At 38.1% G+C, this 27,923-nt stretch overlaps 2 long non-coding RNA genes across 3 annotated transcripts in view; both read left to right on the top strand.

Annotated features, from left to right (window-relative positions):
- Positions 1-27,923, top strand: part of LOC137048643 (uncharacterized) — a 300,170-nt gene that overhangs the window by 40,771 nt on the left and 231,476 nt on the right. The window lies entirely within an intron of this gene.
- Positions 15,745-18,287, top strand: LOC137049454 (uncharacterized). Its single transcript, XR_010899614.1, has 4 exons — positions 15,745-17,198; positions 17,313-17,400; positions 17,512-17,628; positions 17,925-18,287. It is a non-coding gene; the product is annotated as an uncharacterized lncRNA (long non-coding RNA).

Raw genomic sequence — 27,923 nt, 5'->3', positions numbered from 1 at the left:
TTGTGATTTTTTTAAAGCTGTTACGTGTCTTGAAAAAGGCGGTTGCTAACAAGAAGCTAAATGGGACTACACAGGCTGTTGGGAACATTAAACATCATCATGCCGAACAGTTAAAATACATTTTTACAGCCTCATTATGCTTAATGTTAATTAATTGTGCTCTTATAAACTACCCTAACTCAAAATTTCCACATTTTAAAGCCTACCTTTAGCATTTTACTTCTGGCAAGTGCATCGTGGCTTTAAAATTCATAAAAGTTGTGTCCATCTGTGAAAATATCTTGATGGACAAAAAGTGTAAGTATCATAAACTTTTGTTGATCACAGAATCGATAATCCAAAATAAAATCCTATTGGGTTTTTGTTGAGGTAACCAGTGTGATGCGAACTGCCGGTTGGCCTACAAAGGGATGTCATACCTGCACCACTCTATTATTCAAAAGGAAGAAAGTTCTGGTTTACAGCTATTAAATTTTTTTGCTGAGCTACTCCTTTTAAACTGGAGTCCTGGAATTGTTCTGAAAACAGGTTGTCTTGATTAATTAGCAAGAATAATTGACCAAAGCAAACTGAAAAACAAAAGAAAGTATTTCAATTTAAAAAAAAAACGCCGCTTCCTTCTTCATCAAGCAAGCCAACAAAAGTCAACATGAATACATGAAACACAGGGTTACTTAAGGGAAAAGAAAGTAGGATGTAGGAACAGAGAGCGAGAGGAACAGTTTTTTTATATTTATATGTGGCTAAATCACTCCCTGTAGAGTGAGCCTGAGGATATTGAAACAACCAAAGCAGGAACTCTCTCTCCCTCGTTCTTTCTTCCTGTTTCTTTCGCTATCTCTTGTGCTCAGAGATTACTAAAATCAACAAACATACAAAGAGTATTTCCTCACACACATATAAAAAAACTGTAGTTACAATTTTAAATATTATACAAGTATTGTGTGTGTGTATATATATAATTATATATAATATAATTTTGTAGTGGACTGCATATATGTGCCATTTAATTGTGTGATATTTGAAAGCAGATGTGAATTCTTGGTCAATACTTTACTAAAGCGTGGTCCTGTTGAACATAAGTCATAACTGATTGATAATTAATATGTTGGGAATATTTCTTCTGTCACCTGGACTATCTTTTTATTTGGTTATCTCTTGAGTAAGTCCACTAGGAGTGCTGGGTTGAGTCTTTTCAGAGAGAGGAAGGTGATGAGTGCTTTGCTTGAGGTGTTAGAGTTGTGAGAAGTGATAAAGAAAGACTGTGTGTGTGTTTCTTTACACATGAGTGGAAGGGTGTTTGGAGTGATGGGGCATTGCACATCTGGCGGAGTGGTTTGGGAAAGTCCAGGAAGCTGTCTCACAGGACTTGCACACACTCAAGTGATTAATCAGCACATCTGAGCACTGACCTGCTTATGTAATCCAGATAATGGGAGGCAATGTGCCATGTCAGTCTGCTCATAATGAGCAAGTACAGAGTACAGTAACTTTAAAGAGACACATTATTGAGTCATGGGGATCAGGAACCCGTGTGCCATTTTGATCTGTTACGACTGCATGTTGGGATGGTATTACAAAGGCAAGCTTCTTTCACATGACTCAAAACACGGTTTTAACTGCTGTATCCTAAATGAAACGATGTGCTTATAGTGTGCCCCAGAAGGGTGGTTTTATGAGGTTTCTAGCTAGCAAGACAGTGGGAAGTGTACACAGTACAGTGAAAATTGAAGGCAAACAACAATAACAACAACAACATAAAAAAAAGACAAAAAGAAAAAAGTATCCAGCAAGCTTTGAGCTTTCTGTGAAATATTGTCAACGGCATTATCATGAAACAAATTTTTCAATAAATAGTTACATTAATTAATTATAATTAGGACGGCATGTTTCATGTGCTTACAGTAGTTATAACAGTAAATTATACATAATTACATGCTAAACCTAAATGAAACCTTATTCTTAACCCTACAACTATAGTACTTAAATGTATAACTACACTAACAAACCTTAAATGCTTCCACTAAATGATGTACTGCATTAGCCTAACTGTAGGCTGTTTACTAATGAAGCAGGTTTCCATCTCAAGGAAAAAATAAAACCAGTATCTGTGAGAAAAATACGAAATAGTGACATTGTGAGATATAAAGTCACAAAATGATTTTTGCGATTACACAAAATAATGAAGCTGCAATGGTGAGATGTAGTCAAAATGAGAATAAATAGTCAGATTTGTGAGAATTTGGCCTATTATGTCGCTTGATGCTTAAGAATAAGAAACGGTGAACTTGTGAGACATAAAGTCATAATTATTATGATAAATAAAGAAGTCACTTGACACTTCTTAGTAAGAATGTGAAATTGTGATATATATTCACATGATATATTCACATGTAATTACAAGAAATAAAGAAGTCATTATGGTGAGGCAGAGTTGCAATACCAAGAAAAAGTCATTATTGTGATTAGACCTGTGCTGTGGCTTGGCACTGCTTAAGAATTAGTTAACTTGTGAGATATAAACTCACATAATGATGCAATTAGGATAAACAAAGAACTCCCAAATATGTTTTCGTAATTACAAGAAACCGTCACAATTGTGTTAATTTGACCTGTGCTGTAGTAGCTTGACGCTTCGCTCTACATGGTTTAATGCAATACGGAACATTGAAATGAATCACGTGAAAAAACCTTCAGAGATTAATCAAGAAGAGAACGTTTTATGATCCTAGAAAGAATGCAGTGGGTCAGGCTCGGCCAATCAGAGCTGCTAATTAAACTGGTGATTACACCGTTAAGGGATTAGTGACTGATGTGGAAGAATTGTCCTCCATGTCTCCTTCCCTTCATCCTTCTGTCCTCTACTTCTCGCCCCCTCTCTCTTTCTCATCATTCATTTTCTCCCTTCCTTCAGTCTGTCTTTCTCACTTTCAATCACATTTCCCTCTCACTGTGTATCCCTCTCTGGCTCTTTCTCATACACTCTTTCTCTTTCTGTCATTTACATCTCGGTCTTTCAGTTTCTCTTGTTCTCTTTGTGCCTCATGGTCCCTCTAACAAAGAAAAATGAACAGCATAATGCTGACAAATTAGAGCACAACCTCAGTAAACAAACACAGCTTCAGTTGAGCGAGTAATAAACTACAGCTTTGCTTCTTATCATTAGCATGGAGCCACTAATCGCTAATGTGCTGTTTTTCATATTAAAGATAATATATCTAATCACACACCAGCTTATGGGAAATGAGTTTAATAATCCAAACACGCACGCACGTGAAATTCCATGTGTTTTGGAAAGGTTGCTGATGCCTTGGCTCTTTTCTTCAGCAGACTATGTTGTGTTTTTGTATTTGTTAGTCTGTCATAGCCAGAATTTTGACTAAACAGCATAAGGTGTAGTCCACATTACAGCTGGTTTTGACCAAGAACTGCCAACTTAGACAGGAAGTGACTGAATTAATTATTTTATTTAGCAAGGATACATTTTACTGACAGTAAAAGCATTTCGCAATCTTTCAAAATATATATTTTTTCTAAAATAAATGCTGTTCTTTTGAACTTTTTACTAATCTAAGAACCCTGTATGTATTACGGGTTCCACGAAAATATTAAGCAGAGCAGCTGTTTTTCAACATTGGCAAAATCGGCATATTGGAATATTAGGATCATGTGACACTGAAGACTGGAGTAATGGCCAACATTGGAACATATCTACTACGTCTCCGGTGTTCTCACCCAGTCTCCCTCTCCCACCTCCTCTACCAAAGACATCCAGTCCTTCAGCCTCACCTCCGCTGGTTCCCATCAGTCCCTTGGCTCCTCCTCTGACTCCACTCTGCTTCCTGAATCTGCCTCGGGTCTTCTGGTCTCCAGTTCCGCCATGGCAAGAGGATCCCCTGGCTCCGCCTCCAGCCACCGAACCAATCACTCCACAACAGCTTGTCAGCTTCACCTTGGCTCCTCCCTCCCTCAGCTCCACCAGGTTCCATTGTCCATTGTCCTGGCTTCACCGGGCTCCCTCATCACTTCAGCTACACCATGACCAGTCATTGCTCTGCTTGCACTATGAACTTCCAGGCTTTCAGCTCCACCTTGTCACTCCACCCCTTTGGCTCAGTCATGTACCATCTTCCCTCCGACTCCACCAAGTACCACTGTCCTAACGGCTTCACCGGGCTCCCTTATCACTTCAGCTACACCATGGCCAGTCATTGCTCTGCTTGCACTATGAACTTCCAAGCTTTCAGCTCCACCTTGTCTCTCCACCCCTTTGGCTCAGTCATGTACCATCTTCCCTCCGACTCTACCTTGGTCCTAAGTCCTACTGGTTCCACCTCAGTCCTCTGGCACCCTGGCTTCACCTCGGATATTTGTTGCTATATGGCTCCACCTTGATCTCCAGATCCACCTGTGTCACGTGGTCTCATTGGATGTTGGGCTTCACCTGGGTATCTACTTAAAATACCTCCATCTCAGTCTGTCGCTCCCCTGGGTTTACCAGCAAAGTCTCCCCCTGGCTCCTCCTGATCTCGTTTCCTCCCTGGCTCCTTCCACTGCCATTTCCTTTGAGTCCTTCCCTTTGCTAGCCCCTCGTCTGCCTCCAAAGCACCCTCCCTCCTTAGTTGGACTCTCAAAATGGCGTGAGGATGCGAGAACAGTTAATTGTTCTATGTCATTTAATTTGCGTTCTTGTGTTTTATTTTATTCCCAGTGTTCTTCTGTGTTCTCTTTGTTTCAGCTTGTACTGTATTTTTGATCATATAAATGCAGCATTGGGGACCAGAAGATACTTTTTTATTTTTTAAATGTAGTGTATGTCTTTGCACATTTGTATTGAATATGTGCTTAAATTTGAGTAACGACACTATTGCCCGACTAAATTCAACAGTTATGCCCGAATTATTACTTATATAACCTCAAAACTTCAAAATGAGCACAGCAATGTAAGACAAGAAAACTGAGAATGAACTCTTTTTGCTGAATATCAGCAAAAGAAGATTTGACTCTCAGATCGGCTGAAGTGCAGCAGCATTAAAAGACCAAACAGCAGCAGCCATCAAATAAAACATCACAGATGCCTCTCCTTTTCTCTTTAAGAGAGCAGCTTACAAGCTTAAACCAGAGCAGATCTCAGTACAGACACATGCACAAGCCTCAGAGTGCATCTGTAGTCCTCAGAATACTTGGAGCACCATAGATTATCTCAGAATTATACAGATTATCATAGTAGGATTAATGCTAGACCTGTAGAAAACCTGACAGTGGTGCTTTAAAAATGTGTTTGAGTAAAAGCTGGAGTAGAGAAACAAAAGAAGCTGTTGGCAAAAATATTGCTGAATAAAAAAACGCTTTGGCTGTTGATAGTGTGTATAGAGGTCATTTTACTAAAGCCCTGTGCACATTGGATGCAACCAGAAGTCATTCATTTTCATTTTCAGATGGCAAAGATGTAACCATATGCAAATAAGCAGTGACTACCAATAGGAATGAAGACATTGAAACACTGTGAGCGATTTCACTATTGTATACCATTTGTCTTTGCCCATATAAAGCGATGCTAAAAATGATGCGTAGAAAACCACGCTGGAATTCTGATTTGTTTGATTCATTCATTGATAGTCGTTCATCTTATTCATGGTGTGATGTATTGTGTGCTGCTGCAAACTATATGCAAACGCTCTGCCCTGCAGGTTGTTCATTTTTAGAAGCCAGAGAACAGATTCATTGTCAAAATGCCATTTTACTTTAAATGACAATACATCTAATTTGTGATCAGATTTTCAAAATGAATGGCAAGCTGAGATGCTTGCCAATGGCATTACATAATATAGCAGGAATGCTTACTAGTGACATTGTGGACCTGTGTGTGTGTGTGTGTGTGTGTGTGTGTGTGTGTGTGTGTGTGTGTGTGTGGAGGGGGGGCTGTTTAAACTATAAATAAAAATACACATAAATATTCAATGCCTGTTGTAATGTTTCTGTAACAATGTCTGCTAAATGCTTCCCTCTATTTGAATTATAATCATTTGAAGGCTTTTCTCTGCAAAAATGTATATCATGCCATTTAATTCATCATTCATTTATAAACTATATAATGCAATAACCTCCACTATATGAAATATAGTGGAGGATTATCCTCTTTGGACTGTGATTTTTAAGTCCCAGTCCATTCCTTACAGGTCCTTTTTTATCTCTTTTAAATTGTTCTTTTTGCTCCCCAATTCGCTCTCTTCCTCTTCCATGCCCTTTCTTCTGCCTTTTTCTCCCTTCTGTCTTGCTGCAGTGGGTTGATTCTGTGTTTTCAGAGGGAACAGTAGGAGGGCAAGCCCTGGGCTCACTCTGAATTTCCAAATAAAAGAACAACAGAAACAGAAAGACCCGGATGGGCTGGAGAGTGCAAATGGAAGACAGATGGAGAGGGGGAAAGAAGTGAGAGATAAAGGGAAGGAGAGGGAGAGATGAGGAAAGAGCATTAACTATTGCTTGCAGTGGCATATTCTCACCTGAGAAGGGCAGCAGAGATACAGCTCAGTCACGACTTAAACAAAGAGAGAGGACTGCAGTGAGAACAGATATTCTAGTGCTCGTCATTGAAATCTGTGTAGAATTAGCAAGCTAAAATGTATGCAGAAGTGAGGGGGAGCATTTTCAATTAGTCTTTTGTTTGTATATTAAGGGACAAGAGTGACTGTAATATGATTTCTACAAAAACAAACATTTCAATGTCTTGATAGACCACAGTTCAATATTTCCCCTGCATATTTGCTATATTGTTTAATCACGAAGATACTGACTCATGCACATGATCAGGCTCGCTGGTTCAGTGTAGCCACACAAGGCATCACTAATAAGCCATCTTCTCACATTGGGTTTCCACCTTGACTCAATTTCATATTTAGCACCCTATTCAGGTATGGCAGCAGGTCATTAGCAAACACAACTGCAAACTGCTGTCAAGGAAAGCAAGGCGCATAATTCACAAAGTAACTTGCGTTTAAATCTGTGAACATAATACCAAGCTCTTTAGTAAGCTAACTGCTAATTGTGTGAATTCACAGTAGAGGACTTTGCTGGAAGCATATCTGTTTAGTTTTTAAATCGAAGAAACCACCTGGATCTAGATTGCCTCGCCAATTGGATGTCTCTGAGCTACTATTGAAGCATTAGAGAGCAGCATTTAGCTGATTACCCAAACCAGTCAACATGTTGGAGCGCTTGTTGCTTTACCCAGAGCCAGTGAAGCATGAACAATAACAATCATTTTTGGACCACAGGATATGACATTTAATGTAATAGTTTTACATTGACCATGGCAGTTACTAGGGCTGTATCAGTGACGTCTGATCATGCATTAGCCTTTCCATCTTTTCTTTCAGGTCAGTGGACATACAAAAACATACATGCATCGCACACACAGGTACATGCACATGACTCATTGACTTAGTCTGAATGTTTTAGTTTAGAGATCTTTAAAAATGTAAAGCTCTACGTTTTCAGAGAGACCCTTACAAAAGAAAAATATATTGACCAATATATTACTTGAAATATATTATAATATATTGTAAATACATGGAATAATATATGGATGGTATTATACATTATATATTATATATTAATGTAATATATTGCAAAATATACAAATGATTGCCGCTTTCAATATATTGGAAAATAAAAATATTAAATATATTGCCTAATTTATTACATATGTTCCAATATACTGTTAAGTTACATAAGTTACATAATTACATAAGTTCAATGTAATATTCTGTGGAATTATTTTTTTATGCATTTTTTTAAAAGTGAAATGCTGAATAGAACAACGTACACTCTAAAAACTTCTTGATTGTTTCAACCCATGTTTTGGGTTGGTTTCAAATAATCTAGGTTAATTTAAACCAAAGGATGGGTTTGTCTATATTTTACCCAAACATGGGTTGAAACACCCCAGCATTTTTTAGTGTACTATCAAAAATTTAGTTCCCAATGAATCTTAAAAGAATTTATTGCTAAACTGTTAGAAAAAAAACCTATTTGACCAAAGTGGGTGATATATTATCTGAAACGAGCCTTAATATTTTATGCAGTTTTACTTCTTAATAATATGTATTGGGTTTTAAGTAAACTAAGTTTTTGGTTAAGAATAAATACTTATTGATTTATTTGCTGTTATGCAGCAGATGTTGTTTTCTTTTGCATTTTGCAACACCAATATTAAATTAATTCATTCTGTTTCTCCTGTAAGTAGTTTATAATTTATAATACTACAGTATTTTGTTACTGATGTTGCAATGAAATGCATTTAAACCATGCTTTGAAACTAAAATGTTCTGCATGACATCTGCTAGAGGTTCTACTTACAGATCCTGCTGGTAGTTATTGGGATGGCAGGTTGAGATGTCATTAATATCATTCACATGAAAGCTCTCTCTCTCTCTCTCTCTCTCTCTCTCTCTCTCTCTCTCTCTCTCTCTCTCTCTCTCTCTCTCTCTCTCTCTCTCTCTCTCACACTCACTCACTCACACACACACACACACACACACACACACACACACACACACACACACACACACACACACACACACACACACACACACACACACACACACACACACACACACGCCTGTGTGTACCTTTGACATTTGTAAAAGGTCTTTGTAACTTTGACACATTTCAGAGAGGACATGTAGGGCCTTGGAGGCAGGCTGTGTGTTTGCGTATATGTGTATTGACTCACCATCTTGAAACTCATGATGCATGAGGATTTGTTGTCTTCCTCAGGATGCTTTTACTACTAGCCTTCAAATTGTAAAACACACACACACACACACACACACACACACACACACACACACACGCACACGCACACGCACACGCACACACACACACACAAAACTCTTCATGGCCTGTAGAGAAACACAATCCCACTCCTGTCAGGTGTTCAGATTCAGCTGTTGGATCGGATCGTTCACTGAACATGGCATGAAGGCAATCACTGCCCACTCACTATCGGAACCAATTCAGACTTGACACTCCAACTGATCGTTCTGTGGATCACACACCTGCAAGAGCTGTCTACACACATGCGCGCACACAAACACACACTAATCCACCACACACCTGCCCAAGCTCAGTAAATGACATTATTGTACAAAAAAGACGAGCCTAAGAAAGAACTGTAGCATGTACGCATTAGCACTGAATTTGGAGTGGAAGTTTCAGTCCCATCTGACTCAAGGGGGTTAATGCTAATCATTTGTATTTGTCAGTGGCCATATTTTCAAAACATCTTAAGGCTAAAAGTAGTTCCTAACTTTGCAGATTTAGGAGAAACTCTTCCCAAAGCATTTTAGCACTAAAACCAGCTCCTTTTTCTGTGGAAAGTTAGGGGTAGTCAAGAGGACTCCTAAATCATTAAGACCAAATCACAAATAATCCTAAAATGGCTGTTGCTGCCAATTATCATTCCGCCTTATCAATCCACCCAAAGACACTGTAGACCATTGAGGCAAAAGAGGATAGAGCTGTGGGTGACGAGTAGTATTCTCCTCGTATAAATGTAATAAATATTTTGATTTATAGATTTTAATCTGCATTGATATACCATAAAGGTTAATTTTTGTTCAGACAATATGCATGAATGATGGAGAATAAAACATTGCAGTCAAGTTGAAAATATTGTTTGTCCCATTGTCTGCACTGATAGCTTTGCGGGCCCTATTACCCTTAATTCTTTCAAAAATATAAGTGCTCATTAATGTATATTTACTTCTTTCAAGTAATAAAGTATTCTCGTAAGTTTATAATATGCCATTGAAAATACATACCGGTGAGGGGTTCGAATGCCGGTCGCCATGTTGCCCCTCCATCTTGAAAGTACATTAGCCAAAGAGGGACATTCCCATAAATTCAAGCTTCGCCTTTCGCGTTTTAACACTCGATGGCACCGTGTCGAATGTGAAGAGGGGGATTGCCATGTTAATCTTGGACTAAATTGGCCACCGTAGTAGTTCAAACGAAATCAGAATTGAGAGGAACAGAAACTAATATTTGCTGGATGGTCATATACCTTTATATGTCATATACCACCACTAGATGGGGGAAAATATCACACAGTGTAGCTTTAATTAGTGACACTTAGACTATATTTTAAAATCTTTATATGAACATAGCAACATTTTAATTTTACAACCTTTATTTGTATATAGCCCCTCCCCTATCAGCCATTCATGTGTGCATAGTTATTAAGCGTGTTGACATCATCCATAGCAACAAGGTCAACCTCACACTTTCTCTTGGCTTAAGACTTCTCTCCATTCCTCAGTAAAGATTGGTCTCAGCAGCTTTGTTAATAGGTTTTTAGAGGAAACTTTTAACTAAGAACTTTTATTGTTATTTAAGAGAACTCTTAGTTGTAAGATAAAATGTTTTGTCAATATGGCCTCAGGTTTTGATGTATATTATGAAGCTTGTATAAATATATTACCCCAAACGTCCTTTCAGAGGGCCCGAAGTAAATCTGATTTGTCAGACGCTCGCCTGAATCAACAAAACATACGGCCTGGGATTTGCTGACTCGTCAATTTAGATGGGATACAAAAGTTTCAAAAGATTTATTGGCTGTTCCACACAAAGGACAATAGAATTCTTACTTAAGCAGTTTGTTCGGGCCAGGCAGAAAAAAAAAACAAATGAAGAATTGACAAATAGTGTTGGGACCTTGTGCAGTAAAATACATTTCCTTGTATTACACTACAGTACTGTTGATTCACAGGCAGTTCTGTAAAACCATACTGAAACGACCAGGTTAGACAAGTATTAATTGCCATGCTAGTCCTGTCAGTATAGACATGGAGTTTGGTGTTGAATCATGCATGTTTACCCAGAATATCTTGCTCCCAGTTTATATTTTACCCCAGAGTAAGACAGAAACAAGAAATTATATTAAGCTTAAATGAAGCCCTATTTTAATGTTCTAATAAGGACATTGTCTAAATCGTGTCCGGATCCACTTTTGCTAGTTAAAGAACGGGAAAAAAAGTCGGTACACCCGGCACATGGTCCATATTCTCTTTAATGAGTCATGGGTGTGTTTTGGGCGTATCATGCAACAAGCCAACCAGAGTCTCATCTCCCATTCCCTTTAAAAATCAGTTGCACTTGCATCATGGCGGATTCGCTATTTAGATGGCGGATCTTGCACATGGATAAACTGAACACTTCTCTAGCGAGGAAACATATTTGCTCGTCCAGTGATGCCTGATTGCTCATTATTACTGCAAATAGGTCTGTTAATTATGATGCATGTAATGACTGTCCATTATGACATGTAGGCAGTTTTATATTTATGTACACAATAATAATCTTTTTAATCCTTTAATTTTTCATAATAATCAAAATGTTTGTGTGCTGCTGTGTCTTCCTGTGTGTGCAATAGCAGAGTGTACGCACGTTGTGGACCCGCCTATAGGCTCTTCAAATAACAATAATAAATATAATAATTATAATAATAATAATAATAGCCGCAATTTTTGTTGTTGTTATTTAGTTGCCTCAAAATAGCAACACGCCAACAACCTGCCTGAACACACCTTGTTTTCAGACCAGCACACCTATGAACGCACAAATGGGCGAAAATGCATTTGCTATTTAAACAAAGTGGCGCATTACATAAAATGATAACTGCTTAAACTAGCAAAAAACACTTGTGTCAGGCGCATTCCACCGGGTGTATGATAGGGCCCTATATGAGGATTCATAAAAAATAATGCTAATTAATTCATGCATTTCCTTCCGAAATTTCATATAAAATGTAAATATACATTTGGATGCCATTACCATAATCAACAACAAATACAACAACAACAACAAAAACCTGCATTATTGTTGTATTATCATGTTAATATTTGTATTTTTGTTAATATCAGTAAAGAGAATTTGGGGGAAATTGTACTTAACTGTCATGAAAATAATGTCTCTTCACACAAAAAAACCCCCATAATATATAGCGAGAGAACCCGATTCGAATATTGTAACTTTACAGTACTAGCTCAGATTTAGAATGTCTGGTTGAAGTCCAAGTCACCAACCTTGGCGTCTTAAAGTTTCTCCTTGAATCCAGGTTTGATGAGCATTAAGATCGCTGGACACGTGTTGCTAGGATACACTGATTACCTGTGTGATATAACGTGCCTGGGATGTTTAGAAGATCATTTCCCATTTGTACATGAGAAAATGACAGAGATTGAGGAAGGAAAGAAAGAGGGATGGGGAGCGCACATGTTCAGAAAAACACTCATGACCTACATAAAGAGCTCTAGCACAGCAGTACAGTGATGGAAGTTGATAGAGGGAGTTTTAATGCGTGCGTATCTCTCAATCTCTCCGCATGTGTCAGCTCACTTGTGATATTTCACACTCCTGTTATTTCAGACGAGTCAAATTTAGCCCACTGTCCAGAAGGCTTTGAATAAAATGTCTTTTGTTGGCCCGACGAAGGATCTGTATCTCCACGAGCGGATTTGTCTTTTTATCTCGGCGGAGCGATCACTGCTGTGCGCTGAGCGGTTAGAAGACAGATGACGGACTTTCTTGTCCACCCTCTGGTTGAGATCAGTCAATAACTCCCTGCACTGTTGGTGCTCGGCTTACCCTAAAACTGTCCACATTAAGAGAATCTGTTTACTGTCTGAACGATTTACACACACTGTGATGCCTGTTTGTTTGGATTGAGTGCGAGTTTCAGCCCAAGCTTGTGTGTTGAGCTCTTTTGCCTCTGGACCACACACAGGCTCGCATGTACCCTTCTCCTTTACGTGTCTCCTTCACCTTTAGCTTTTTCCTCATGATTCCTGTTTTAATCACTTTTTACCTGCATGGATGCCCCAAACATCCCATAATGCATTTCTACATCTCCAGCCTGCGGGGCCCTCTGGGTTCGGGCCGCCTTTGGCAGTTCTAAGCTAAGCGGCAAAGAGCAGACAGGAGAAGTGGGCGGCGTGTGAGTGTGTGTGTTCCCCAGCTGGTGTGTTAATTGATGGTGGAGTGCTGAGCTGCCAGATGGAGTTGGGAAGGTGCAAATTGATTCCTTGCATTCGTCTTCATTAAGGCGGCATACTCAGGGGCCTCCATGTACTGGGCTTTTGTACGAAGGAGAACGAAAGACGAGCGTGTATCTGTGTGTTTGCTTTAAAAAATCTTTTCAGGCCACAGATGGACTCAGCATCTTTTAAAGTATCGTCTTTCTCAATCTTGCATCTGTTTGTGTCCGTTGAAGAACAAGTCGGAACAAGTCGGCATGTCTATGTTCGAGAGCTGAAGTTTGTCCGTTTGGTCTAAGGACAGTAAAAGTGAGAGAGAATCCAGGAAGTTTCCTGTCTATATCACAATGCCACAGGTTTTTCATTATAGCAAGCATCACTATTACAATTTCTAATAGGGCAGGGGTTTCATTCTTGTTGGAATTCAGTATATAAAAAAAGACTATAAAGACTATTTATTATCATATATACAGACATATATCACTGCATGAAAACCCTGGAATACGGCATTATCCGGGCATGGTAAACTCCTGTGTAATTTGAGGTTTACCGGACGTATGTGGGAAAAAGCGGATCAGAGTAACACGGAACAGTATATTTCAAGATACACCCGGAAACCTCACATATGCGGACATATACAGGCATCCGTGAAATTTCACGGAAATATACAGCTGAAACACTGCTGGGTGCTAGGACTGGTGACTGTTAGGTGTGAAGAAGGCCTTTCATATGTTAATGACACTGAGGTGTTGTCTGTTCTCAGAGGGAGGGGTGGCAGGGGAGGACCTCAGGATTGAGAATTATGACTCTTAATCAAAGTTTTTATAAAAACACTACAAAATAAACACCCCGAACATATAGTCACAAAAACAGAGTATTTAAATTAAGGAATTAAATGGAACAAATAAAGGAAAATTAACCAACCATTTTAGAATAACACACATTTATTGTGAAGTTTTACAAAATGCAGTTAATAACAATAACATTTAATAAAAAGGAATGTACATTAATGTGAAATAATGAAAACATGGCTTTAAAAACACAAAAAAAAACAGATATGCTCAAAATAAAATTAAAGGAATAAAAGAAGGTCGTTGGAAATCGCATGGGGCTAAATCTCAAACATTGTGCAAATGGGAATTATGGCTGATACCTTTTCTTTTGTCTGACTTAACTGCACAATGAATGTACTTAGTACACATCTCCCTGCAATACGTTCCACAGGTAGGAACGCTGCTGCACAATCAGTCTGTGTGCCACACCTCCACAGGGTTCCCAAAGAAACATCTGTCTGGATGAGGGTGCAACCACGAAACCTTTGCAACAACATGGCGTATAGTACGTGTGTTAGTTTTTAACACTGATTATAAGAAATCTCTTAATGTCTCCAGCACGCAGCTCTGCATTTGGGTCGAGGACTGGTTCGTCCAAGAATTTGTATTTCTCTCCACGCCTCTCTTTTTAAAAAACCCAGGTCTTTTTTACCAAGGTCTCTAATGACTGAGTTACTTTCTTGTAACAATAGGTTAGTTTGGGGTACAGATATTCCTTGCCGTTGAAGCTTATCATCTTTTTGGACAGACAGCATATTCAGTGAAGTTGTCGTACTGGTATATTTTCTTAGTTAATATAAAGTCTTGGGAATCATACCAGCAAATTGCATTAATCAATCAACTTTATTTATATAGCGCTTTTACAATGACGATTGTTTCAAATTAGCCTCACAGTGTCAAACGAGACAGTATTGCAACAAAATTTTAGTTGGCTGTAGGGTCAACAATGTTGGCAGATCAATATTATAGTTTATAGAATTAAATAAGACCTAATTAATTCATTTTATTTGTATATTTAGTTGAATAACTTAGATCATAAATTTAGTGTTATAGTTTGTGTGTCCCCAACTGAGTAAACCAAAGGCCACAGTGGCAAACCCAGGAGACACCAATCAACACTGAGAATATTTCCAATGAGCCATCATTTGTCTGAGGCATAGCAGCAGTGCAGTGATGGCATTGTCTGAAATGTTGAACAATGCTTGCCAGGTTAAAAACATTATTGCTAATAGCTTTACAAGTAATAAAGCAGAGCTGTCTCTATTGTCATTATCTTCTTCAGGTTTGTCATCTTTAAAATCCAAATGTTCTGTGCTGACCATCTGTAAAGACATGTTGCTCTTCATGGTCACTGTCATCATCTGAAGACGTTTCACTGAGCTCCAAGGAAAGCCTGAGCAGCTCATTGCGTTCTTCTTCTTCTTCAAAAAAAGACATTTGTTAGAGTTTTTTTTTTTTTAGAAAAAATTAATAGATGTGTAACAATAGACATCTGTCTGTGTGCGTCAATTTAAATGTAAGGAGCCTTGCCTTCAGTGATGGATAAATCAAGAAGATCTGCTGAATCTTGGTTCTCATGTAAATGCTTGGTTTCTTCAAATATGCAGAAATCAACTTGCTCTTGGACTTCAGTGTCCCCTGTAACAATAAAGAACAATACAACGATTTTAGCTACACACAAATTTACATACACAAGCTAAATACAAAGATTTAGTTTAAACAGTGAAACATCACAACACCAATTGGTTAATGGCTGGAGCTATGCATTTGTCTAGCATTATCTTAAAATTATCAGCTTTTTACTAAAATCCCTTAGAATCACATATCATGCACTTTACAGTACAGCATGTGTACAGGTCGGGCCATAGAAATGTTAATGGGCCATTCGTAATAGTTTATCCAAATAACTTTAGTTATTGTTATGAATGGCCCATCATGATTTAAATGTTCAGCAAATACAGCTATGACCAAATTTGCAATAAATAAAAGTTACAATGTATTAACAAGACTTATGCCTATACTGGAAAAAACACAAACTTACTACATTCTGAAAACAAGCAAATCACTATTGTGTGTCAACTCTAACCAAAGCAGATCATGAACATCAGTGTAATGTTGCACGACATCAGTAAATATATAAAACAAATGCTGATGATCACCATCTTATTTTACTTGTCATTTGGTTTTACATAATAAAAAAATGTTCAGTAACTTACCAAAATGAATACCAGCGTCATCCCAGTCCACAGGTCTCATTTCGTCTGGATGAAGTTCATCACATGCACCCTCTTCCAGCTCTGTGTTGTGATTTGTCTCAGCTGTAATCGCTCCATTGTGAAAAAAAAACTTTTTTTTGTGAAGATAAAAATATGCATGTGAAACATTCTCGTTGCAGTGGTCGCAAAACCGCCGAGCTCTCTTTCTCGTATTATTATCAACAGGTGGTTGTCCTTCCATGTTGATAGATAATTATGTCCAGCATTATATTTTTGCACCAAATTAAAGATACACCTGCGACGCGTCATACCGAGGGCGTGGTTTGAGTGGGGATTAGCAAGCAAACAACACGCGCCAAAGAGGGGGCGTTTTGAGGTTTGAAATCAACCACTCACAATACAGGTGGGGAAGGAGGCGCACCCAATAGTAGTGTATTGTTACAAGCGCGCGAAAGTTGAAACCTCCGCATTGTTTCCGGAAGTACAGAGAACGGATTGTTGTTTTTTTTGTGGTGTTTGGTTGAGATTTGGAATCGATCATTTTCGACAGATTTAATATGGAGAGTAAAAGGAACCTTAGTTTTTCTACTCCACTGAACAAAGGAGGACAAGCAGCCTCAAGCTCAAGCCCAGTTACTGTGAATGCCTTGATGAAGCAGCTGATCTCCGGCCAGAATGCTATATCTCGTCTGCTTACTACTTTAATATCTGCACAGCATGAACGGGCTGATCTTCTCCAAGAGGCTCTCCAGCGTGTTTATTCTCTCGAGCAAAAGTATGAGCAGCACGGACTAACTTACAGGAAGAGCCTAACAACATTGTGAAAAGATTTAAAAGGGCACGTAACGTGAGGTAAGTTCAGTTATTGTTATATAATGTGCCTGTAAACCAAAGTTGGCTTACAATTAACGTTAGCCTAATAACGTTATGTGTTTTGTCTCCAGCGGTTACTTTGATGGCCATCTTATTCAAACTTGAAAATATTGTGGTTCTTGCAGATTGTGAATCCGTTTAAACGCATTTTAATTTCAAACTTTACAGGAATCTGTAAGGTGCCTTTGTGTGAAACCCAATTCAGAGAACAGCCCACACAAATACGATCCACAAACTGGGTAAGACTATTTATTGTATACTGTAAATGTTAGGTTAACCTACTACTAACGTCATATGGATTTGAAATGCCAAAACCGAATTTCATTAATTATAACTGCAACTTTTCCCCCCAGAATAGTCATCACACAACCTCGCTTTGACCATTTTCCTTTGAAGAATTAAGTACAACTTTTACAGATGTTGACCCTGAATGTGTAAAAGGTAATCTTAAAGATTATATTATTTTTTAAAGTAATTTTATATTAATATTTACCATGTGTGCTTTGTTTTGCTTACTTTTATTGGTTTTACAATTATTCATGATTTATTTAGCAGGTTGCAAGACATATTGAGACACCACGGAGGAAGTATTCTGTGGCTCAGCCTGAAAAGGCCCAAAAAAGACACACTATGAAGAACATGGCAAAGAACCGTCAAAGAAAGTGAAGGGTAAGTTAAGAAACTTGCTAAGCATTTATTTTCTCTTTAGGAGATATGATTTTGTCAATATTGTGATTAAACTTATACATTAAACCCAATACTTTGATCAAATCTGAGTGTGACATAACCATACTCATTAGTGAATAATGCAAATTGCATGTAAACTGGAGTGAAGAGTTCTGCTCATGTCATGTGAGCACCTTCCTGCGATTAAGACCTAACTCTTAGAATACATAGTTGCATTATTGTTGCACATGTAAACACAGTCTGTGTTTTAGTGGTTAAATTACTGTCATGTTTTGCAGTTGCTGGAGACCAGGTCCAGGGTTGTACAAGCTAACGCAGAAAGAGACCTGTGAGAGACCGCAACAATAGAGCAGATGTCTGATAAAGATGATGCTGTTGTTGATGGAAGGCCAGTGTGGATGGTGAGGTCTCCACCAAACCGAACCACGGTTATCTGCGCTCTGCCAAGTGCTACGAACCAGACTAGAGGCTGACCCATGCTACACGTCACATCATCAGTGCATCATTATAATGTATTTTTACAATGCTCTTTGGAAATGTTTCCACTTATATATATTGTGTACTTAGAACATATATTATATGCATTTTTTTTCTTTTATTCCTTTACATCGCCGTCCTTTAAATAGAATTTGCTCACTTTTTTCCCCCCATTCATTTTATAATATATGTTTACAATGCTCTTTGGGAGTTTTTTTTTTTTCACTTATTTTTATTGTTTAATTAGAACATTTATGTATATTATATAACCTTTTTTTAACATTCTGGTTCTAATTTTATAATGTTACATTTTTAGATACACTGTGTATTTATTTCTTTATATCGCCAACTTTTAAATATGTTGTGTTAATTTTATTTTTCATCCCTTTTTTACCCTTTCATTTTAACTTATGTTTATTTTATATAGTTATATTTATATTGTTTATTTGTTCCTTTTAAATGCCTTTATTTTTTTATTTTATTTTTTGTTCTTTACATTTTCATCCCTTTTAAATACATTTTGTTCACTTGTTTTTGTTTCTCCATTCTATTCTTTTGCTTGTTTAAAATGCTCTTGGTAATGTTTTATGTACCTTAATAAATATTCCATATTTTCCTAAATTGTTTTTTGTGTATATTTTTCATTTGGGGGGAGAGGGGGGTGGGGTTTATGGTGTATGAGCAGTATCTGCATAGCTGACCTATAACCAATCAAATCACTAAACTATAAGGCCTTGGGTGGGCTAAGTTTTAAAAGTAACCAATAAAATCACTTTACTGGGTTTTCAATGTGCCCTGTCCTCCAATAGCAGTTTGGGTTTTGGGAGTGGTTTTAAAAGAACAACCAATCCAGTTTGAGTTGAAAGGCCAATAGGGGATGGGAGGCAAAGCTGCTCAGAGGTGTGAAAATGTCTCCTGAAAAAACCTGATGGGATTACTTGCCATGGCAACAAATGGCTGTAGCATGGAAGTATACGGCCACAACATACATCCGATTTGGTATCATTCCGGATGTATACGGATATATACCGATCCATGGAATTTGACCTATCCGGCCAGTATACTCCCGGATTCTTCCGAATTTCAGCAGTGTATACAGGAGTATACGGGTCCGGATACACCTTTTTTCATGCATATACTGTGTGAGAAAAATGGCTTTCATGAGACTGTATTATAATGAAATTATGGAAGTGGTGTTTATATTACACTAAAAACTATGGCAAATTATTAAAATAGTATTTGGAAAATATTATCTGGAAAATACATTGACAGTGTATCATATTTCTAATTATTAATGTTTAGATGAACTATGTTAGAGAAACTATTAGAGAGACAATGTCAGTGTTGTTATTGTTAACTAAAACTATTGAACTGAAATATAATGAAATAATGACAAAAAAACTGTAATATGGTAAAGTTAAAGTAATAAGGTAAAATTGAAATAATAAAATGACTAAAACTAAAACTGAAATTAAAAATAAATCTAAAAAGAATAACAATAAACAGTAAATAGACAAAAGCACATCACAAGATTGCTAAAACTAAACTTAAATGAAAACTGAAATATAAAAATAAAGGCCCGTTCACACCAAGAACGATAACTATAGACAACTATAATGATAACCATAACAATTAGCGTCCAAATGGACAGTATTGTTCTATTTATTAAAAGCTTTGTCATTTTTATAACTATATCTTTATTGTTATAGTTTATAGTTGCCTTTAAAGCTAATTATACAGTGCCTTGCGAAAGTTTTCGGCCCCCTTGAACTTTGCGACCTTTTGCCACATTTCAGGCTTCAAACATAAATATATAAAACTGAAATTTTTTGTGAAGAATTTACAACAAGTGGGACACAATCATGAAGTGGAATGAAATGTATTGGATATTTCAAACTTTTTTGACAAATCAAAAACTGGGCGTGCAAAATTATTCGGCCCCTTTACTTTCAGTGCAGCAAACTCGCTCCAGAAGTTCAGTGAGGATCTCTGAATGATCCAATGTTGACCTAAATGACTAATGATGATAAATAAAATCCACCTGTGTGTAATCAAGTCTCCGTATAAATGCACCTGCACGGTGATAGTCTCAGAGGTCCGTTTAAAGCGCAGAGAGCATCATGAAGAACAAGGAAGACACCAGGCAGGTTCGAGATTCTGTTGTGTAAGTTTAAAGCCTGATTTGGATACAAAAAGTTTGCCCAAGCTTTAAACATCCCAAGGAGCACTGTGCAAGCGATAATATTGAAATGAAAGGAGTATCAGACCACTGCAAATCTATCAAGACCTGGCCGTCCCTCTAAACTTTCAGCTCATACAAGGAGTAGACTGATCAGAGATGCAGCCAAGAGGCCCATGATCACTCTGGATGAACTGCAGAGATCTACAGCTGAGGTGGGAGACTCTGTCCATAGGACAACAATCAGTCGTATACTGCACAAATCTGGCCTTTATGGAAGAGTGGGAAGAAGAAAGCCATTTCTTAAAGGGATCCCCTGGTGTTGAGACTTGTATGGCTTAATATAACATAAATGATGTCTCTTACTGAATTATGTAGTAGAAAACCCATGAAAGATCTACGTTATTTAAAAAATCGATTTTATATTTGGACCATGGGCGGCGCCATTTTGTTTGCGTTCTAGGTTGATGACGTAGAATGGTTGAACTCCTCAATCAGCTGGCGCTACCCGTAGCTATTTTTACCACAACGCAACTCGAAAATTGTTTCAGAGTTAAACAAAACCAATGAATTGCTTTGTAATTGTACTTAAAACACACTCAAACATACATGTGCAAACAAACTCACCTACACAAGTCACAAACAGATCGGCGGCCGGGCACACACACCTGACAGACTGCGCTGTCTCAATCGAGATGTTGGGCTGCTCAGTCTCCACGACAGGGGCTGAATCCGAAATCGACCCCCTATACCTTGAAATAGGGCATTATTTGAAGGGACGGCCATTTGTAGTGTTGTCCGACACCATAGGGACATGTTCAAGTGCAGTCATTCAGTCTCACGTTCACCGCAATAACGAGTGTACAGCCGATTTACAAACAGCTGTCCGACTTCACGCACTCGATCGTCTTCATTAACTCCTTCAAGTTGTATTAGTGAACAAAAGTAGCGAAAGTAATTTGTGTCTTAAAAGTGGAAGTTTAAAGATTGAGGTTAATTCACTGAGCTTGTGCTCAAACTTTAATGCACAAACAATCCCATGCATCATCACCAAAACATCCTGCCTCTCTTCCTCCTCACGTTAACTTATCCCATCATCCTACCTAGATATTTCCCTCTGCTGGATACATTAGGCATTACAGTTAATCTACTGCATATCAACAGTCTATCTATGATATCAACACAGGGAATAGTGATTGAGGGTTATGTATGCGCGCACGCAGTGCGTGTGTGTTCGCGCCGATCTGTTGGGGTGTGTGTGTGTGTGTGTGTGTGTTCGCGCCGATCTGTTGGGGTGTGTGTGAGTCTGTGTGAGTCTGTGTGAGCGAGAGAGTTTGTGTGCACATGTATGTTTGGGTGCGTGAAGTCGGACAGCTGTTTGTAAATCGGCTGTACGCTCGTTATTGCGGTGAACGTGAGACTGAATGACTGCACTCGAACATGTCCACTATGATGTCGGACAACACTACAAATGGCCGTCCCTTCAAATAATACCCTATTTCAGGGTATAGGGGGTCGATTTCGGATTCAGCCCCTGTCGTGGAGACTGAGCAGCCCAACATCTCGATTGAGACAACGCAGTCTGTCAGGTGTGTGTGCCCGGCCGCCGATCTTGTGTAGGTGAGTTTGTGTGCACATGTATGTTTGAGTGTGTTTTAAGTACAATTACAAAGCAATTCATTGGTTTTGTTTAACTCTGAAACAATTTTCGAGTTGCGTTGTGGTAAAAATAGCTACGGGTAACGCCAGCTGATTGAGGAGTTCAACCATTCTACGTCATCAACCTAGAACGCAAACAAAATGGCGCCGCCCATGGTCCAAATATAAAGTCGATTTTTTAAATAACGTAGATCTTTCATGGGTTTTCTACTACATAATTCAGTAAGAGACATCATTTATGTTATATTAAGCCATACAAGTCTCAACACCAGGGGATCCCTTTAAAGATATCCATAAAAAGTGTCGTTTAAAGTTTGCCACAAGCCACCTGGGAGACACACCAAACACACACACACACACACACACACACACACACACACACACACACACACACACACACACACACACACACACACACACACACACACACACACACACACACACACACATATATATATATAATATAATCCACTCATCTAAAGGGTTATTAGGAACACCATACTAATACTGTGTTTGACCCCCTTTCGCCGTCAGAACTGCCTTAATTCTTCGTGGCATTGATTCAACAAGGTGCTGAAAGCTTTCTTTAGAAATGTTGGCCCATATTGCAGTTGATGGAAATTTGTGGGATGCACATCCAGGGCACGAAGCTCCCGTTCCAACACATCCCAAAGATGCTCTATTTGGTTGAGATCTGGTGACTGTGGGGGCCATTTTAGTACAGTGAACTCATTGTCATGTTCAAGAAACCAATTTGAAATGATTCGAGCTTTGTGACATGTTGCATTATCCTGCTGGAAGCCTTCAGAGGATGGGTACATGGTGGACATAAAGGGATGGACATGGTCAGAAACAATGCTCAGGTAGGCCGTGGCATTTAAACGATGCCCAATTGGCACTAAGATGCCTAAAGTGTGCCAAGAAAAAATCCCCCACACCATTACACCACCACCACCAGCCTGCACAGGTAACAAGGCATGATGGATCCATTCTCTCATTCTGTTTATGCCAAATTCTGACTCTACCATCTGAATGTCTCAACAGAAGTCAAGACTCATCAGACCAGGCAACATTTTTCCAGTCTTTTACTGTCCAATTTTGGTGAGCTCATGCAAATTGTAGCCTCTTTCTCCTATTTGTAGTGGAGATGAGTGGTACCCGGTGGGGTCTTCTGCTGTTGTAGCCCATCCACCTCAAGGTTGTGCGTGTTGTGGCTTCACAAATGTTTTGCTGCATACCTCAGTTGAAAACAGTGGTTATTTCAGTCATAGTTGCTCTTCTATCAGCTTGAATCAGTCGGCCCATTCTCCTCTGACCTCTAGCATCAACGAGGCATTTTCGTTCACAGGACTGCTGCATACTGGATGTTTTTCCCTTTTCACACCATTCTTTGTAAACTCTAGAAATGGTTGTGTGTGAAAATCCCAGTAACTGAGCAGATTGTGAAATACTCAGACCGGCCGTCTGGCACCAACAACCATGCCACGCTCAGGAGTTCAGGAGTTCAGGAGATTGTATTGTCCTGGAGCACACCCTTAAACGCATTGAAGCAACTGACATGTGATTGGTTGATTAGATAATTGCATTAATGAGAAATTTAACAGGTGTTCCTAATAATCCTTTAGGTGTGTGTGTGTGTGTGTGTGTATATATATATATATATATATATATATATATATATATATATATATATAATGATTAATCTAATGTTTTCATCATGGCATCATGGAATAATTAAAAAAGTTTACTTCTATTGTTAGTTTTTTTTTTCAACCTTTAATGCTTTCGGTATTCTGTTACATTTAAAGCTCTCTGATAAACAGCTAAATGAATAAACAAGCTAATTAATCAGTGAATTAATTAAACAAACACGAATGCTTTTACATCCTGTGCATTTTAATGAAGGATTAGGTTTTGGAAGTGGGGCGATAACGTCACATCAGTAGTGTGGCGGAATGCTTGATTGGGTTTGATGTCTTTAAGTTTGTTCACACCACGTTTGGAGGATTACATGTGGCGCTGAGAGACAGGTAGCAGGGCCTTTACCCATTCTCATGACAAGATGGCAAGAGAAGGGTCGAAACAATTTCTTATTCCTCCCTACCTTGCTTTCTCCATTCTTTCTGCAGGGATTTTTAGGAGCTTATACAGTGCTTTATTTTGCTGGATGCCTGCGTTTGTCTCAAACCTCTGGAGAGTTCTACATTGTCTCTCCAAATATAGCATGTGTTTATCTAATTTAGTCACTTTTGCACAGATGTGTGTGCTGCCAACAGGGCTTTCCAACTTTTGTCAAACACCAGGCAGCTTTCAAACTGAAATGGATCCTCAAAAGTGATTTGATATACTCTAATTCAGGGGTGTCGATACTCCTACCACAGTTTAGCTCCAACTTGCCTTAACACAAGAGCTTTATTAGGTGTAAACCAGCTAATCTTTAGTGGTAGCATAATGCTGCTTCTTAATAACTGCCAAAGGTTTGGGGTGAGTATAAGATTCATTTTAAGAAATGAATACTTTATCCAGCAAGAATGTGTTAAATTGATCCAAAGCAATCAAAAGAAGATTTCAATTTTCTGTTAATCAGAGAATCTTGGAAAAGTTCCCACAAAAATATATTAGGCAGCACAACTGTTTTCAACATGAATTATAATAAGGTATATTTTGTGAGTGCAAATTAGCATATTCAATTGATTTCTAAAGGATTATATGACACTGAAGACTGAAGAAATTATGCTAAAAAATCAGCTTTGCCATCTCAGGAATAAATGGCATTTTAAAATATATTAAAATAGAAAATACAGTTATTTTAATTTTTAATAATATTTCACAACGTTATGTTTTTTCTTTCTTTCTAAATCCACTTCTTATTTTAAGTTGTCATTTTAAAAATCACTTTATGGGTCTAATGTTTGTACACATTATAATGCAAGAATGCCAACAGCCTTTGAGTTGCCACAATTTGCATATTTAATTTTCATGCCTTTTTTTGCCTAATCAAAGAACAAAAATGAGTCGCTCTAAAATAAAAGCTGCCACTAGCATAATGGAGCTCCATGAGGTCTAATCAACACATCACTTATGTTTTACATGCGGCGCTGTTAATGACAGAATTGTCAGAAAGAGTGAAAAATGAGAGCGAAAGATTCGGATGGATTAAGCCTTTAATTGTCAGTTAAAATGAGATAGATAGATAGATAGATAGATAGATAGATAGATAGATAGATAGATAGATAGATAGATAGATAGATAGATAGATAGATAGATAGATAGATAGATAGATAGATAGAACCATTTTAAAGTCTTTTAATCAGCCTCAAACTGAGGGACCCAAGGTACAATGTTAACTGACTGTGGCATTGTAGTCAGCTTGACCTTTACTATGACTGAATTCCAAGAAGGAGGAAATAACAGATGTGGGAAATATGTCTCTATTTATGCCTGCTGACAAACACTATGATCAGTCCATTTCACTGACAGCTCTGACAATTTTACGTTTCAAAAGAATGCGTGATGGCAAAGTGGTCCATTAAGTTGCCCAAAAAATTATCTTGCTCTCTTTCTAGAAATTCTTCCTGCTTCCTGCTCTTTCTCTATTTACCTGCAATTCTGCCATGAAAACTCCTGGAGTCATTAGCATGATAATGGGTATGACAATGTTGATCTGTTTGATCTTGAAGGAATAGATCTGTAAGTACGGGACTTGCTAGCGCTAATACATACACGACACACTGCTGTGATCAAGTAAGACATGCTGCTGCTGTACAATAAAGAATGCATTAATTACTCATAACAGCTCTATACAGGTGGAGCTGGGAAAGGTGGAGGGTTTCTGAAAGCGAAAAGCAAATGCTTAAGTATTTGACGGTTGAGCATTGGTTACTGATACTGCTGATCCTTCAGCTGTGCCCTATAGATAACAATGTGATTGCAAACCTATTAGCTTGCACCATCTAGAGTTTCATGACAGAACTTTGTATTTCCATATAAATAACATTCTATTTTTTTTACTCATAACTGTTCCTCCATTCATCTCTGTTCTTTACAATAAAGAATGCAATAATTAAAAAACATGAATAAACAACCCTTTCATGTCATATTCTTATATTATATTTACAATATATGTAGATTTATGTATGGTTTACTACTACTGTCTGTTAATAAGTCTGTTAATAGCAGTTCACCCAAAAATGAAAATATATCATTTACTTACCCTCATGTTGTTCCAAACTGTATGAATTCCTTTCTTGTTCTGGAACATAAAGAACATATTTTGAGAACTGTATCATACAATTTTCAAATCTCCATAAAAAGGGGATCTATTTTGGTTCAAGTAATAAAACAAAAGTGTTACTTTCTGGGTAAGTTAATAAAATAATTGTTAACCAACAAACTACCATTTACTATGGAAGCTTTTTTCTTTCACACAATAAAAAAATTGAGGTAATTGCGACTTTTTATCGCACAATTCTGACTTTTTCTCTCAGAATTGTGTGATATAGTCACAAATGTGAGTTATAAAGTCAGAATTGCATGATATAGTTATAATTGTGAGTTATAAAGTCAGAATTGCATGATATATTCACAATTGTAAGTTATAAAGTCAGAATTGCATGATATATTCACAATTGTAAGTTATAAAGTCAGAATTGCATGATATATTCACAATTGTGAGTTATAAAGTTGGAATTGCGTGATATAGTCACAATTGTGTAGCCTGGATGCCAGCCGAACTTAGCCCCACCCACAACATTTTTAGATCGGAAAGTTCAGTCTGGACTCGATCAGTAGAGGAGTTATTATGTCCGAACAAAAAACTGTTCAGACCAATCACATTGTCAGGGCGATGATTGACAGATTATCACCAGAAAAGTAATCAGCCACGTCATCAAAGAGCGCTTGGGTTGAATTAGTTTACAACCATGATGACTGATGTGTAGATTCAGCCATCGCGTCTGTTATAGAAGATATCAACAGCGCATTCATTTTAAAAGAGGAACAGAGGACCGCGATCAAGGCATTTGTCGATGGGAAAGATGTTTTTCTGTAGAGGTCTTCACGGAGCACCTCAGACCTGTGGACCCGGGACCCATACAGGTTCGGTCTATATTTTAAATGGTCCGCTCGGCCTGGGTCCCAGTCTATTACTTCAGGTCCTGGGTCTGTTTAATATTGTGTATAATACCCAAGTCGATTGGACTCGGAAAACACCTGGTCGTGATCAGAGTCAGCACGGCTTGTGTGTTTTGTGTAACTTGCAAATTGTAAAATTAGGATAAGAAAAGTGTGAGCTGGGAAATAAGGTTTAGAAAAATAAAAAACACAAGCTCTCTCTCTCTCTTTCGCTCGTGCTCTCAGCCGTTTAGAAAGCGGGCAGATTTAATGCAAGTGCATGGTAATAATGTACTCAACAATATATTTAAAATTAGCAACAAAATCTCAGGTGAACTATCACAAATGTTTTCTGTGACGCGCAAATTGCGTAAATAAGCTCATATTTCAGGTTGCTCCAGCTAACGCACGAGTGCAGTCTCAAGCGCGCCATGTTTCTATTGCAACCCGAGCTTCCGCAGTGACTGTAATGACTTTAATAATGTGAACCGTCTCGTTTAATCTTAAAGTTTTGGTGGTCAGACTAGGCTCACAAAGATAATAGCAAATAAATAATGCTGACGTCAGTGGCCATGGCACCCAACAAGCAATCATTAGTCCAAAAGGGCAAACAGTAAAAGTTATTTTATGCGAGTTAACTCAAGTCGAAATGCAAATCTGCAAAGGCATAAATCTGTCACCGTGACATAAAGTGGACTTTTACAGCTGAAATGATGAGAGAATTAAGCATACTTGGAACAAGAGAGTAATAATATACATCACAATCAGGTACAAGGGAGACGATGGCCATCATAGGCTGAGACAAAAAGTTATATTTTTTCGCAACTTGTTTATTTACTTTTTAAGAGCA

This window comes from Pseudorasbora parva, chromosome 20, assembly GCF_024679245.1.
Source record: "Pseudorasbora parva isolate DD20220531a chromosome 20, ASM2467924v1, whole genome shotgun sequence".
Taxonomy (NCBI): Eukaryota; Metazoa; Chordata; class Actinopteri; order Cypriniformes; family Gobionidae; genus Pseudorasbora; species Pseudorasbora parva.
Note: the sequence above shows the minus strand (reverse complement) of the source record. Positions and strands in the feature narration are given on the sequence as shown.